Genomic DNA, 15,461 nt, shown 5'->3' with positions numbered 1-15,461 from the left:
TCCCTCTTTCTTCCCTTTATTCATTTTTCATGTTTGGAAAAGTGGTGAAAATCAGAAGCTAACTATCTGCGTACGGTCTGCCTACCCGTTGTTTTATTAGGGCAGCATCAGGGCAGAGCAGGTGGAGGTGCTGGCTGCGCTAGGAGATTGTGTTCACCGCCCCAGTGAGTTTGAGTTACTCCGCCGGAGCTAGGCTGGCTGGAGTGAGAGCGGCCATGCTGGGAAATTACGCTCAAGCTACACAGTGTTTGGATTAGCATCTAGTGAGTAACGTTAACTCAAGTTTGTAGTCTGCAGCTGCATCCCCCTTGCATTTCTAGTTCTAGCATTAGTAGCACTTGAGTGTGAATCTCCCCTGGCCCCCAGTGAGCTGGCTAGCTCAAATGTAAAGCCCCACTTAATAGGAGTTAGAGATTTTTGTGTATGGACAGGAATCAGGATAGGGGCACCACTTGAGTTATTCCTCTGCAAGGTATGTTGTTGTACATAGTCATATCCCTGTAATACATGGCAGATGCGTAGAATCATTGAAATGTAGGGCTGGAAGGGATCTCAAGAGGTCATATAGTCCGTCCCGCTAGCTGACACAGGGTTAAGCATACCTAATCCATCCCTGGGCATAGCTGTGAATCTCACTAATAGGAAGGACTCGACATTAAGTCAGATGATTGAGCTAAGCGATTGGGGTGCCAAGAGAGAAGGGGCATTTGCATCTCCCTCCATATGAGAATCAAGATTATGTAAGCGGGGGAATAGTCCCGCTATTGTGGGGAACTTTCCTGGCTTCTGCACTACCCCGGTGAAGTGGACTAGCGAAAGGATCTGAGTCCTCGCTCCCACTTCCTTTACCCAGAGGCCTCCCTGCCCTTGAGTACTCCCCTTCCACCCTCCTGTCTGGCAGAGTCCTTGTAACCCCAACAAGGCTGGGCCCAGGATTCCTGGGGGGCTCGACCCCCAACCCTGCTGCGGTCACCTAGGACAGGGGCTAGGGGGTGCTCTCTCTGCACTGGACACCTCCCTGACCCACTGATCATTACATACAATTTAAAGCAAATGCAAGTTATTTAATCAACAATTAATTAAAAAAGAGTAAGGAATAATGGAAAAGGTTAAAGGAAACACATCACCCCGCTCTGTGGCAGGGAACATCACAAACAGTGTCTCTGGGATGTCAGGGCGGTTCACAGTCTGTTCCTTGGAAGTCCCAGGCCTCCTTCTCTGGCCCTGGCTGTGCTGCAGGGATGCTGTGGGTTGGACACTTGCTCTGGTGGTGGCCACACGCTCTCAGGCTCCAGGTGGCAGGGCCCTTCTTCCCAGCTTTGCCCCCTCCCTGTCAGGGTTACCAATCCCCATCCGAGTCTGGCCTGCAGACCCTCCTGGCTGAGGCGTCTCCCTGTGCTGGGTCCACTGCCCAGAGTCCCCCTTGCTCCCCCCAGCTGCTCACAACGCCCGGCTCCAGACTGCTCCAGCCCCACTCTGCCTCAGCTCAGCTGCTGCTCTGCCTCCAGCTCCCTGGGCTGCTTCTCTGGCCCCTCTGGCTCTGCTTGCTGCAGCTCTGCTCCCAGGACAGGGGCTGCTCTCTCTGGGCTGCTTTTCTGGCCCCGCTCTGCTCCCCAGCTCAGCTTGGTCCCCTGTTTTCTCCTTAGCTCGGCACCACTCTATCCGACCCAGGCATGTCCAGGTCACATGGACACAGGACCTCCCTGGCCTCCTGACTCCCTCATTAGCCTGCCCGCCCTGTCATTCAGGCTGACCTGGAGCATTGGCCTCTTCCTATTGTTCCTGGGGGCTGTCAGTCTCAGGGTCCTGATTTCCCATCGACCCTTCCCCCTTCTTAGTACTGGGAGTTAGCAACTAAAACACCCCCACTGAATGTTAGTAAGGGGGCAACAGTCCCCTTACATTTTGCTTAAAGCATTAAGAGCAAACTAAACAGCAGTTTATTCTCAAGACACCATGCTCGGTGCTTTGAACTTCGAAGGTGTTGGGATATGTTCTGGGCAAACTTCAGCAGCTCTGGAGATGCAGTTCATACAAATACTCTAAGGTTCGGCTGCTTATTGGGATCTCTGGAAACCTGGCCTTGGAAATCTAGAGAGAGCAGGTTTTCCTCACCAGATTTCTGGGACTCTGCTCCTGGCTGAGTTGGAAACGGCCGCGGTGCTTGTCCTTTGGAGCTTGACGGCCTGGCAGATGGAGATGGAAATGAAAAATAACGTGGGAAATAAATTCAACTTTTTTTTTTTTTAAACCTCAGAAAAAGTTTGACTCCGGCTTGGGCTGAGTTTAGGGGACAAGATTTGTGAGACACGTTAGCCAAGAAGGTTCCCTAATGCCCCGTTTGATTTCCAAGTGTTTAGGAGGAGTGTCCTTCCTCCTTTATGCATTTCCCCCTCTGCGTCTGTTTTGCTGCATTCCCTCTTCTGCTTGGAGCAGCCGCGTCAGTCTTTGCCCTCCCTTTGCCGGCAGTAACCCTGCAATAATCAATAATCCCCAAACTGCAGCCATCTGTTTTCTGTAGCGGGGCCAATGTTTAAACATCCAAACTCCTGTCACAAAGGAGTGTGTCAGGACGCAGCGTGTGCAATGGGATGGTGTGCTGGCGATGAAGCAATACGACCTAGGTGTCCTAGAGAAGGTAAAGGGGAATGTGATTAGGAAACGCCTAATAATATCCCTGCCTGTCTGTCTTAAAAAAAAAAAAAAAAAAAAGGCACATGTCCTCAGGGGTAGCTTTGTCTCTGGAACAAAATGTCCTTCCGCTTTGACACGCACAGCATGGTGCTATCAGCTGCCATGTGCTGCCACCGGATGGCCAAATGAGTTACGGCAGCAAGAGGGTGCAGACGTTTACCTTCGCCTTGGATCCCACCCTGTGGAAGGAACAGAGATCCTGCATAATTGGCAGCATCCATCTGATAGGCGGGGGAGCTCCAGATCACGTCCCGGTGGCTGCAGAGCGGGCGGACGGTCTCCTGGGGTCTCCCACCTGCTGTGTATTCAATCCTGAGCTGGTGTTGTGAGCTCTCCTGCTAGTATTTCCCACAGTGACCTGTGTACCTTGTTCCCGTCAATGCTGAGTGCTGCTTTCGGCTGCTTCGCCCTCCTCACCACGCACCCAGGAAGCACAAAGCCGCGCAAGCAGCCGTGCACTCTTGCTGCAGACGCTGCAGTTCCTGCACCGGTAGCTCTCCCTGTAACTTGCCCCCTGGATCTCCACTCCCAGCGCTGGCAGCAGGACTGGAGTGCGGGGCTCCGTGACTCCAAGTGTAAGAACTGCGCACTCGGGGCTCCAGCGAGCCGCTCCTAGGGCCTGGTGACTGTGCCCTGCCTGGAGGCGGTACCCCTGCTCCCTGCGCTGGCAGAGCAGTGACATCTCCCGCATGCCACTTGACAGCATTTCGTTCTTCCGTTTCGATCCCAACATCCCATTTCTGCTGCCCCCGGGTGGGGGTAGGGGGCAATCTGTAGGGCCGGTCACCATCCGGAGCCTGCTGTCATTAGATTAGCACTTGTAACCAATCTCACTTCCTCCCATTTATCCTTCATTGTCAACTGCAGCTCCTGCCCCACCCAGGATGGGTAGAAAGTCAAGTTCGATGAAAGGCAGGGGGAGGCTGAGTGCCAGGGAGAGCCACCTCTTCAACAGCATCCAATCTAAAAATACATGAGAGAGGGTGCGTGACCGGGGCGCCCTTATCGCTTGCGTTAGCAGTGCCTTGGTCTGCTGGGCGAGTGACATTCTAGTCCTCCTCCATCCGCGATGATTTGTTATTTCCATTGGGGCAGAGGCTAGGAACTCCATCCAAGGATCTGGCCCTCCTGTGCTGGGCACTCTACAGACATGTAGTGAAGAAGTCAATCCCTGTCCCAAAGAGCTCAGAAGCTACATATCAGACAGGACATGCGAAGTGGATGAAACGGACAGAGGGGAGGCGGTTGGGTTGGGAGGAAATAACCATAAAGTGAACGGAGTTAAGCAGAAGTTGATCCTTCTTGCCTCTCTTGAGCCAGCTTTTGTTCCACTGCAGAGATGATCTTTCTTTGCCAGCTGCTCTGATGATCTCATTCCTCTCTCGCTGATGCCACCCTGCCTGCTGTAACTCACTCAAACTCCTCTCCTTGTCCCTCAAGGCTCTGCACAACCCTGGACCGGCCTGTCTCTTGGATCTCATTCTGCAATGTCTTCCTCTCCCTCCCCAACACCACCAGCAATTCCGGTCGCTGTTCTCCCTTTGTTCCCTTCTCCATGTTCCACCTTGTTGTCCCCGCACCTGTCGGTGCCAATGTGTCACGCCCTTTCAGATCCCTCCTAGGGACTCACTTCCTCTGCAATGCCCACAAACACTGATGCATTGTAATTATTGTTGCTTAATTATGGTAGTGCCCCGCAGGTGCTTTCCGAACACACAAGTGGGATGGTCTCTGCATCTGTGCCTCTGCCCTTTACTGGATGGAGTCGTGTGGACCTACCTATATTCATAGACTTTTAAGGGCAGAAGAGACCATTACGATCATCTAGTCTAACTTCTTGCATAACACAGACGATGGGACTTCCCTGTAGTAATTCCTGCTTTCAGTTCAATAGCTATGCTTGAACTAGAGCAAGCCTTTTAGAAAAACATCCAGGCTTGATTTTCAAAATTGCCCATAATGGAAATCCACTACAGTGCTTGATAAGTTGTTCCAGTGATTTAGTTACCCTCACTGTTAAAAATGTGCACCTTGTTTCCAGCCTGAATGTGTCTAGCTTTAGCTTCCAGCCTTCGGCTCTTGTTAGACCTTAGAATAGGTGGAGCTGGATGAAAACCAGGGTGAATTTTTCATAAAAATATTCGTGAAGCGTCACTCATTTTTTAACTGAAATGTGCAATTCTGATAAGAAATTTTTTAAAACGTCAGCATTTTCAACCAGCCACAGAAGCTGGTTTAAAAAAAAAGATAAAATTTTGGTAAAAGTTTTGTGACAATTTGGACCTATATTTTTTTCAGCAACATTTCTAAATGTTTCAGCCACCTCCACTCATCTGTCCGTTCTCTCTCCTAGCGGCGCTAGGGGCTGTCCACAATCCCGCCTTGTACCATCATCCTCCCAGCTCTGGGACCAGCTAAGTAGGGCTGGCACTTTAAGGTGGATGTGCAGTGCCTAGTGAGGACAGCAAACGGGGCTGCTTTATCGATCCATTTATGACCATTGACGCAGCTGAGCCGGGGAGTAGATTTCTGCTTGGATCAAATTTCATGACTCTTCCAGGTGTTTTGCTTTGTATGTTGTCCCCTCCCTCCTCTGAATTTCCGAGGAAGAGCTTTGGGGCCTGGTAGGAGACACAGCCCTCCGGCTGGATTCCAAATCCCCTGGCACTTTGGGGGTGTTTGGATCCAGAGTTTCCTTTCAGGCCTGTGTATGTTTGAAATGCACAGTAAAATACCACAGTGGAAAACGCCTGAGGAAGGGTAAAATGTGCTGAAGTGACTATATGAGCCTAGAGCCCATTTTCAGAAGGGATTTAGGCACTTTTGAAATTGTTACCTGGGGAGTTTGTGATGGCTGCCAATCCCAGGAAGTGTGCTGTCCCCGTCCTGTCCTGTCCTGTCTGCTGTAATGTCAGCCTCTAGAGCTGAAAGCGTGGGTCTCTGCTCCTTGGACTAAAGAGCCAGACTGTGTAGCTGGGGCTGTGACAAATTCTTACCTTCTGTGGCTTGAGCACAGGGCAGGGTGACTAGCATGTACTGACCCTGATCCATAGTCCCAGTATCTCCTCTGCTACGGGCTGGGTGTGTGCACCAGTCACAAAGCTGCCACTCCTTCGAAGGCAAACAGAGGGAAATCAGCTGCACCCAAGTCCTACCCTGTCCATTCAGAAAACGTTTTTACTTAGCAGCTGCGTGAGCTGACAAATCCCCAGGGCCCTAAAAACAGAGTGAGAGAAGGGCAAACGCCCCTCGCTGGCTTTGGGAGTCTAAACGGACAATAGCGCCAAGCCGGTTCCCCTCAGTCAGCAGCTGAACTTCCTGGTCGGTCTACCTGAAATCCGCCCTGAACCCTTCCCTGACTGGCTGGCAGAGAGAGAGCAAGATTCCTGCAGCAGCTCACCTGAGGCAGGTAAGCCCCCACTGTGGAGTTCACTGCACTGAGAGCTTCCAGCAGGAGAGGTTGAGAAATAGGAGAAGTGGGAGCGGGGTGTATATGACAGCTCCAAACCCAGGAAGTCTTTGCCTTCGATGCCACAGCTGCTGTGTGACTGGGAAAGCCATCTTTATTGTTGCAGGGCCTTTATGGTTAATCTTTCCTCTGCCGCACCTTACAGGGACAGTCACTTTATTCCTGTAAAACCCATGACACCATTCTAGTCGTAGCCTTCTTTTAAACTAGGCAAACCACTTTCTCAGACTGGGTGAAATTCACAAGCAAGGCCTGTAGGCAGCATTTCAGTTAAGGAGGGAGAACCCAGTTCCCCAAATGCCAAAGAGACAAGGTATTTGAATGGACTTAACGAAAGAAATGAGGTGAGGGAAAGAATCAGAGCTAAGGGACTGGCGGGAGACAGAGAACTTCCTCCTTCAGACCCTTCTGCAGATACGTTTTCATCTGTTTTTTTTTTCCTGCCACAAATGCTTGTTTGTGCCGCTTGCCTGACCCTTTGCTCCCCCGAGAGTCTGTGCTGCCATCCAAGCCTTTCTCAGGCTGTTCAGCAGAATGAGGCTGGTAGTTACCTGTGTGGAGTTCTTGCTTGAGAAATGAGCTTTTGTTTAAAAAAATCTCCTTCTCTTGAGGAGAGCTTGGATTTACAAACACTAGAGAGAGAAGCTCAGTGTAACCTCTCCCGCTTCTATCTAGGGACATATCTGCCCTCTCCATTGTTAATACATTTATCCCCCCAACACCCTGGGAGGTAAGGAAACAGAGAGGGGAAATCATAGAATCATAGAATATCAGGGTTGGAAGGGACCCCAGAAGGTCATCTAGTCCAACCCCCTGCTCAAAGCAGGACCAATCCCCAATTAAATCATCCCAGCCAGGGCTTTGTCAAGCCTGACCTTAAAAACTTCTAAGGAAGGAGATTCTACCACCTCCCTAGGTAACGCATTCCAGTGCTTCACCACCCTCCTAGTGAAAAAGTTTTTCCTAATATCCAACCTAAACCTCCCGCACTGCAACTTGAGACCATTACTCCTTGTCCTGTCCTCTTCTACCACTGAGAATAGTCTAGAACCATCCTCTCTGGATCCACCTCTCAGGTAGTTGAAAGCAGCTATCAAATCCCCCCTCATTCTTCTCTTCTGCAGACTAAACAATCCCAGTTCCCTCAGCCTCTCCTCATAAGTCATGTGTTCCAGACCCCTAATCATTTTTGTTGCCCTTCGCTGGACTCTCTCCAATTTATCCACATCCTTCTTGTAGTGTGGGGCCCAAAACTGGATCCAGTACTCCAGATGAGGCCTCACCAATGTCGAATAGAGGGGGACGATCACATCCCTCAATCTGCTCACTATGCCCCTACTTATACATCCCAAAATGCCATTGGCCTTCTTGGCAACAAGGGCACACTGCTGACGCATATCCAGCTTCTCGTCCACTGTCACCCCTAGGTCCTTTTCTGCAGAACTGCTGCCTAGCCATTCGGTCCCTAGTCTGTAGCTGTGCATTGGGTTCTTCCGTCCTAAGTGCAGGACCCTGCACTTATCCTTATTGAACCTCATCAGATTTTTTTTGGCCCAATCCTCCAATTTGTCTAGGTCCCTCTGTATCCTATCCCTGCCCTCCAGCGTATCTACCACTCCTCCCAGTTTAGTATCATCCGCAAATTTGCTGAGAGTGCAATCCACACCATCCTCCAGATCATTTACGAAGATATTGAACAAAACCGGCCCCAGGACCGACCCCTGGGGCACTCCACTTGACACCGGCTGCCAACTAGACATCGGATGCATTTGATGAAGTGAGCTGTAGCTCACGAAAGCTTATGCTGAAATAAATTTGTTAGTGTCTAAGGTGCCACAAGTCCTCTTTTTCTTTTTGCGGATACAGACTAACATGGGTGCTACTCTGAAACCTGTCATAAAATACTGTGTTATTATTCCCTGCTGGGTAAATTGTTTTGGCAGGTTATTTGATCCTCTTCATTGTACTGAAATGAACTGGCTGGTGTATATTTGTACCACCACATGCTACTGGATGGTACCAGAACAGTTTAATTGTGTGTCCTAGGACCTATACCAGACACTGCCTCTGATGATTCTCTTTTCACTTAGGTGGCGGGGGGCCTTGTGCTTTTAGAGCAGGAGAATTTGAGTTCTATCTCATCTGCTGCCATGGACTTCCCAGCGGTCATGCTGTGCAGCAAAGAGAGAAGCAGGAAGTCTGGTGGGTTTGTCACACTGTGTCATACTCCCTAGAACCCTGGGGATAAGTTGTTCCTGGGTGAACAGTACTGAGCTATTACATCAATTTAAGCTGACCTGAACCTTCCCTTCTCAGCACACGCATTCAGGACTGAGAATGCACCTCATTCCCAAGTGCTCTCTGCCTGACAATTCATGTTCTCATTGAAGTGCCCAGTGTTGAGGTCTGGATCTTGACACGCTTGAATGGGCAATGTCCTCCTCCCCTAATATGTGCGGGCCAGTAGTTGCAGCCGTGTCAGATGGAGTCTCTGAGTGGCAGGAGGAGGATTGTCTGTGGGTTTAACTGTAAAGTAGTGATGCTGAGCTAATCAGTGGCACATGCAAATGATGGAGTGCCAGGACTGCGGTTCCAGGGCATGTCTGCATACACACATGCTGACTCCCCAATTTCAACTTTCTGAGTGCAAAAGGAATTGCAAATCTGCAATGGCCAACAACAGCCACTAGGTGGCATTTTGTGTAGGCTATCTCTGCTTCTCCAGTTCTGTCAGTCTGCGCCTGGTGTTGCCACTCTTGGTAATTTTTCACCAATAGTTCTACTTTTGAAAGGCCTCGGTGACGAAAATTCGTGGCGACTTTTTGGGCTACCACTTACTTTCTTGTGGCAAAATTTGGGATATTTTTCAGGAGATCTCTGTGGCTCCCCAGTCCCTGTCTCTGCACTGCCACCTGGTGGCTGTTCAAATGAGCAGCCACTGAGATGCATGCGCTGTTGGACCAACTCCACATCTCCCAGCCAGCAGAAGCCACATGGCAAATGCACCCTTGGAACAGAGCCCTGCTGGCTGCGGCAAAGCAGAGCTTCCTGTTGGCCACAGGATGTATCCAGTCGGATGCGGAGGCAGCCAGTATGGAGGTGGGGGCAGGCTATAATAAACCTGGAAGCAGCCCAGTGAGTAGCAGCTGCTGCTGGGCCCACTTTGTAGGGAAGAAAGGCCCTGCCGGCCCCACCTCCCTTTCTGGCCCCCAGCCATCTTCACATCTGGGTTCACTCTGCAGACTTCCAGGCAGGGCTGCGCAGATCACTGATGGTCCAAAGAACGTGGTTGGAGAACGACTGAGCTGGCGTATCTACTTGTATGTGAGCCAATAAATGTATACCTAAGTTGTGAGACCACTTTTGTAGCAGATCTATGATTTCCCCCCAGCTCCTCATGCCTTGTCGGGCTTCCAGCATAAAGTACTGTACAACAACTGGACTTCCTTGGCGGGGCTGCAGGTCTTCAGTAGCCCTCTGGGCCTGCCCTTATTCATAAAAAAAGACAGTTTAGAGATGGGTCACTGGGCTTTAAGGACTTCATTGAAATGAGCAGGGGCTGCATATGTATGAGGTTGGCTTATAGGCAGTGCCAGCTTCAATATGACTTTATAGGGCACATTATGGGTGCAGTTTGATGCCCATGCTGGATGGCATTGCCAGGCAGCAGCACCTCTGAGCTCTTAACTGCTTTGGGGAGTTTGCACAGAATTGATTCCCGTGGAGCTGGTGAAGTAACCGACAGAGGGGCTGGGAGACCCGAATGGTGCATCTGGTCTCTGCAATCGGGCACATTCTGCTCTCCCAAGCACGGTTCTTATTTTAGTGCCTCCTCTTCTTGGGATAAGATAACGGGGGCTATGGAGACGACGGCTGTCTTCATCTCCTTGAAGCATTAGAAGATATTGGTGAGTGGAGGTGAGCGTCCCTGCTGCGGGTCAGATATAATAACCCATAGACTGTGCTGGGATGATTACATCCAACCAGTATCTGCACACAGGTGGAATGTTGTTCTCTTGTATGCACTTGCTCTTCCCATGTGAAGTTTCATGCTAATACTACCATCCTCCCAGGCCAAGCTTTCTTGAGAAAGCTTTTGTTTAAACAAACAAAAGGAAGTATTTTCACAGAATGCACAGTCAACCTGTAGAACTCTTTGCCAGAGGATGTTGTGAAGGCCAAGACTATAACAGGGTTCAAAAAAGAACTAGATAAGTTCATGGAGGCTACGTCCATCAGTGGCTATTAGCCAGGATGGGCAGGGATGGTGTCCCTAGCTTCTGTTTGCCAGAAGCTGGGACTGGGCCACCAGGAATGGATCACTTGATGATTCCCTGTTCTGTTCATTCCTTCTGGGGCACCTGGCACTGGCCACTGTCGGAGGAGAGGATACTGGGCTAGATGGACCTTTGGTCTGACCCAGTAGGGCCGTTCTTATGTAAAGCTCTGTTCGGGCTCCAGCTGTTAAGAGCCCTGAGGCTAACGCTCTCTCCTCTTTGCCCCACCCACCAACTCCACATCTGTGCAGGGCCATCCTGGTGGTGCTCCTGCCGTGGAGGGAACTGATGGACTAAGTCCAGGATTCACACTCTGTTAGTCCGCGGTGTGGAATTGCCAGTTGCTAAGTGCCCCGTTCTGAGCTGCTGGGGAGCACAGACTTCCCGGTTGCCGAGCACTCATGCTCTCTCTACCCAGGACTCATCAACTACAGTGATCCCGCTCTCTACCATGCATCTTCTTGACGGGTGCTCAGCGCCCCGGCAGTCTGTGACCTCGCTTGATTGTGTTTGCCCAGATCCTCCAAGTCTATGTCTCAGGTGGACCTTTTGTTCATTGGCTTCTCCAAGTCTGCCCAGGGAACAGAAGGACCATACTGATCAATCTCGCCTGACTTCCTGTGTAGGCTATGGGCGTCACCTGCTTACTCCTGCATCGGGCCCAACAGCTTGTGACTGAACTGGAGCATGTCTAGATGGAACGCTGAATACCACGGTCCCTTACGAAGTAACAGCATTCTGTTCGAAAGTGGCCAGAATCCACTCCTACTATACCTGCTATTCCAGTCTGTATCCCCACAGTGATCACCTCGTTTTTCAAGGAGGTGATGCTAGATTGCCAAGCTCTGGAACATCCAGTACATTTCACATTAGTTAATGGGGGTGACATTCTTTTCCAATCTCAGGATCCTGAAGTGTCCACCTCTGGGGGCTGGACTCCTTCCCAGCAGGTGGAGGCAGCCACAGGCAGAAGAGATGGGCCTGACATTGTGGCAAACCCTCCCTGCAGTCAGCCACTCCAACGCTGGTTCCCTTTGTGAGGCTTGTTTACTGAAGGTGAATTCCTCGAGCATACAGAGGGTGTGGGGGGGAGGTGGGTGCTGCAGGAAGAAACATTGCTAGGCAAAACTAGGGCGTGTGCTGCAGGACGCTCTGGGGCCGGGGCCGGGGCCGGAACCTCAGAGCTGTGGTAAGAAGAAAACCTGGTCTCAGACATCAGGTTGTGGAAGGGGAGTGAGAGGTGTACACTAGGTCAATCAATATGGTAACTTTGATCTCATCACATAATGATACTTGCCTGCCGTTGCAAAGCAGTGTAACAGGGCACTGGTCCCTTTAAGGGCCAGAGGCAATGGGGAACAGCCAGCCCTTTTCTGGCCTGGTGAGGATTCCCATGTAGGGATGGTGAAGAAGATCCCCAGCTCCATGAGGGAGCCTGGGACCAGGAGAGGACTGGGTGTGCACTGTCCCATGGCTGCAGCAGAAGCTGAGAAAGGGAAAGCAGGCTCTGCGCACACCCCGGGCTGGGGAAGCTCGAGCCATTCAGCCAGAGAGCCCCACCATCCAGTTTGGGAACAGGGTTATTTCTTTGTTATTGTTACACATTTCCGGGTTTTTTATTTGCACTGAAGAATAAACAGGGCCCTGCGGACAGGGCATAGACTGAACTGAGCGTGGCCGATTGTTTGTCCCAGGCTGGTGATCAGGTCCGCGAGCACTTTGAGATCTACTCATGGAGAGCAGAATAGGCCAGTGAGGTGTCGTCGTTACTTCCTGTGACGCCTTCCATCTGAGGACCCCAAAGCACCAGAAAAACGTTGATCGATTACGTGCCATGCGGTGAGTTAGTGGCAGAACGAGTAGAACCCTGGTGTCCTCATCTCAAGTCTTTTTCACCATTTGCTCCAGATCTCTCCATGCCTCTGAGCAGGTGGCAGGTTCCCTCCTCTTCAACCAGCAGTTTGGCTCAATAGCCTCTGGGAAGGACTGTTGTCTGGGATTTAGGGCTAGGGCCTGGGTTTCTCTTCCTGGCTCTGTCACTTGACTTGGGTGAGCCGGAGCTGTGCTCTGCCTCAGTTTCCCCAGTTGCAAAATGGGGGATCACAATAGCTTGCCTACCTCACAGGAGCATTTCAATTCTCTATCAGTATACAAAAAGTGTCACTTGATGAAAACATCATGGGAGTGCCAGAGAAGAGGACAAAGTCCTTATATTTGTGTACACTGCCCTCCCAACCATTGCACTGAACTATGGTGCTGTACACCCAAACTAATGCAGGGGTTGGTCTTTGGACCTGTCTACCCAGAACAAAAGCCATAGGTAGGCCATAGTGTGAATGCGTTGCTGCCAACAGACTAGTCCGTTCCCAGTTCCTGGGAAGCCAGGCTCCATTGCCCATGAGTTAAATTGTCAAGCAAGCATCTTTGTCCTTTCTCCCATGCTGCCCCATATACCTGGGAGGAGCTCCCTGTAAATATCCCCAAAGCTTCCTGTAGTGGGGTCACTGTTGCATGCTCTGAGAAACCTGTCATGCCGTCGGCCCTTTGATGTCTTCATTTGATTCATGCTATGTGGTAGGTCCTCCCTGAGCTTTACACCTCCATTACACAATTCAGCAATGCTGGGTGGGAATGACTTATTTGTGCAGGAAATGGCCCACCTTGATTATCATACACATTGTAAAGAGAGTGGTCACTTTGGATGGGCTATTACCAGCAGGAGAGTGAGTTTGTGTGTGTGTGTGTGTGGGGGGGGGGGGGGGGGGCGGAGGGTGAGAAAACCTGGATTTGTGCTGGAAATGGCCCAACTTGATTATCATACACATTGTAAGGAGAGTGATCACTTTAGATAAGCTATTACCAGCAGGAGAGTGGAGTGGGAGGAGGTATTGTTTCATGGTCTCTGTGTATATAATGTCTTCTGCAGTTTCCACAGTATGCATCCGATGAAGTGAGCTGTAGCTCACGAAAGCTCATGCTCAAATAAATTGGTTAGTCTCTAAGGTGCCACAAGTCCTCCTTTTCTTTTTACCAGTAAGGGAGTCCGTAATTTAAATGCAAAGAGCTGTCTAGGAAAGATGTTGCTTAGATCTTTTACAATGCAAAAGGCCAGGCAACTGAAATATGCTGAAGAAGTCTATTTGTTCGGATACCCAGAAACGCTGAAAGGAAGTGGTTAATGTCAGTTTCGGGTTAATTAGCAAACATTCCAAGGACTTCAACTTAATTTCAAGGTTAGAAGTTCCCTGAAGTTGTGTGTAAAGAGAGGACGATGGCTGAGCCTCCTTTGAAATGAGCAAAAGCAAACTCTGTAGATTGCAAAGGAGTTATTGGAGAAGATGTATCTGCCTCATGGGTCACTATATAGCGCAGCAGGAAAGCGGGGTTAATAATATTGTGCCTTTGCCCTAGCTTCAGAATAAGACTCTTGTGGCCTGAGCTGATGCATATATCTCTAGTGCAGTGGCAAAACACACATCTTTTGCAAATTCTGACACTTTCCTATAGGCTGGGGGTGTAGAGCTGAGGGCTTCCCTTGGGCGCACACCATCCTTTTGGGAGGCATCAAATCCCAGATGTATTGTGGCTCTGCCGATCTATTAGCAAATCCAACAGCCTCTACCCTGTAGCCAGCCTTCCTGGTAAACCCTGCGACATTCTGTAATGAAAGCCCAGGTTCTCAGATACACCTGTGTGCTGGTTGGGGCTTCCTTTTCCGGATCCTTTGTCTATCTTGTCTGCTTAAACTGTAAGCTGTTCAAGGCCAGAGGTGTCTTACGGTGTGTGAGGTGGGAGGGGGTGTTGCACGCAGCAGAATAGGGATCTGATCTTAACTGGGGCCTCTTGGCCCTATTTCCTACTGGAATAAAAATGAGACATCTGGGAGGGGGAACTCTGCAAACGAGCTTCCCAATCCCACGGCCAGCAGAGAGAGCTCAGCTGTCGGCAGCGTGTAGAACAGTTTGGGGTGCGAGTGGGCAGCTGGGGATTTGGATGGTGCTCCGGACACGCTCTTTTCCTCCCTGGCCATGGCCCCACGTCCAGTGCCACCAAGAGAGTGGTGCAGGAGCTGGCTTCATTAGCTTTCCCTCACCGAGGAATCCCACCAAACCAGGAAAACCCCAGCTGGGTAGATCCACTGGCTTTAGAGCCGCATCCCAGTAAAAGATGAGGGAAGTTCTTTGTGTCCATAACTGTGCACTGAAAAGGCAGCTTGTTTTCCTGTGTGTCCTCTTTATGGTGTAAAAAGCCAGCGAGCTCTTCGTTTGCCTGCGGTCTGCACTGCAGCCTGGTCAATAGCACCGAGGTGACCAGTGGCAGAGTGTGTGCATCGTCCACGGTCGCAGCTGAGGGCAAGCTAAGTGCAAGTCCAGTGCCAAGGACCAGCTGAGCTCAGTATCTGGGCTGCAACCTTAGCGTCTGCACCCAGGCTGCACAGAGAGTTCCAGAGGTTAAGCCCAGAAGGGACCATCAGATTTTCTACTCTGACCTCCCGCCCAGTTACCCTGGAATTGAGCCCCATCACTTGGGTCACGAATCTGTCCATGGTAGAGCGCTCCCTCCAGGAGCAACACGCGGAGCTCATACATGAGTCCAATTATCCCCCACCCTAACAGGAGTTATGGGGCATCTTTCTAGCAGGCTAGCGCTCGACCTTCTGGCCAAGGCCTCTGGGGCCACGTCCCCCCTCGGGGTCCCAGGCGAAACCACAGAATCACCTGCAGTTAGGAAACGGGGCTCAACCAAAAAAAGGAAAAGAACAACCTGTCAGCAACTCCCTCCAGGATATGGGCCCCTCTGACTCCAGAGAGTCCTGGGAGTGTCACTGTCCATGTCAGAGTCCACTGGGGAACTCTGACTCCTCTTTCCCCTTCTGCTCCGGGTCCTGCACCCTCCTCCTGTGAGGGCAGGGTCTCGGCAGGCTGCCAGCCCTCTCTTCAGAGCTGGAGAGACTCAACAGTCTGGTCCCTCCTCAGGGTTGCCCAGATCTCCTTTTAATGCTTTCTCCAGATTTGCAAGGG

At 50.8% G+C, this 15,461-nt stretch overlaps 1 protein-coding gene across 1 annotated transcript in view; it reads left to right on the top strand.

Moving 5' to 3' along the window:
* The first annotated feature begins 5,994 nt into the window (after positions 1 to 5,994).
* The window catches only part of TPRG1 (tumor protein p63 regulated 1), a 78,486-nt gene continuing 69,019 nt past the window's right edge, over positions 5,995 to 15,461 (top strand). Inside the window, exon 1 of the mRNA XM_075132045.1 lies at positions 5,995 to 6,103. The gene's annotated coding sequence lies outside the window, so the exon portion shown is untranslated. The remainder of the gene's footprint in view (positions 6,104 to 15,461) is intronic.

Source organism: Caretta caretta, chromosome 9 (genome assembly GCF_965140235.1).
Source record: "Caretta caretta isolate rCarCar2 chromosome 9, rCarCar1.hap1, whole genome shotgun sequence".
NCBI lineage: Eukaryota > Metazoa > Chordata > Testudines > Cheloniidae > Caretta > Caretta caretta.
Note: the sequence above shows the minus strand (reverse complement) of the source record. Positions and strands in the feature narration are given on the sequence as shown.